The 911-nt window shown below is 38.5% G+C and overlaps 1 pseudogene; it reads right to left on the reverse strand.

The window, feature by feature from the left end:
- Positions 1-397: 397 nt before the first annotated feature.
- LOC113307146 lies at positions 398-497 on the reverse strand (annotated as a pseudogene).
- Positions 498-911: the final 414 nt, after the last annotated feature.

A 911-nucleotide genomic window follows, 5' to 3' on the forward strand; every position in this document is an offset into this window, starting at 1 on the left:
GAAAGTACTCCTAGTCCTTTGGTAGTGCCAGAAATGGCAACTTTGAAGTCTTTGCTAAACCCAACTAGGACCTCTCGTCCGTCTTGTATCAAGTTAGCTGAAACCGAGGCAAATTATGAACTGAAACCTGGGACTTTACAGATTCTCCCAATGTTTTTAGGGAAGGAGAATGAAAACCCCTATTTTCATGTTAGGGAATTTGAGGAAGTTTGTAGTACTCTGAAAATTAAGAACCTAAGTGATGATGCGTTGAAACTTAGGTTATTCCCTTTTTCCTTAAAAGATAAAGCCAAATCTTGGCTGTATAGTTTGGACTCTGAGTCAATTGAAACCTATGACCAACTTACTTCTACCTTTATACATAAGTTTTTCCCAAGGCATAAAACATCGTCTATTAGGACACAAATATGTACTTTTTCCCAACAAGAGGGAGAATCTTTATATAGGTACTTAGAGAGGTTCAATGACTTGATATCTCAATGTCCTCATCATGGTTTGGAGAAGGTTAGGTTAGTTCAGATCCTCTACGAGGGTTTAGATTATTCAACAACAACCATGGTTGAGTCCTTATGCACAGGTGCGTTTGAGAATAAAACTTTTGATGAAGCGATGACATTTTTGAATGAAATCGCCGATAAGACCCAACAATGGGAAAATAGTAGGGACCCCAGAAAACAATTCTTCTAAGTAGAGGAAATGTTAATAGGGTATAAGGATCTCATGAGTCAGATTCCAAAATAGCAGCTATAGCCAAAAGGTTAGAAGCCTTAGAATTAGGTCATTCTAGTGGTCGTAGTGGAAGAAATGAGCCTTTTTGGGAAGGCCATGCCGTTGAAGAGCAAGCCAATGCTCTTTATAACAACACTAGGTTTGATAACCGACAGAAGTTTGACCCATATTCAGAAACCTAT

Source organism: Papaver somniferum, chromosome 8 (assembly GCF_003573695.1).
Source record: "Papaver somniferum cultivar HN1 chromosome 8, ASM357369v1, whole genome shotgun sequence".
Lineage (NCBI taxonomy): Eukaryota > Viridiplantae > Streptophyta > Magnoliopsida > Ranunculales > Papaveraceae > Papaver > Papaver somniferum.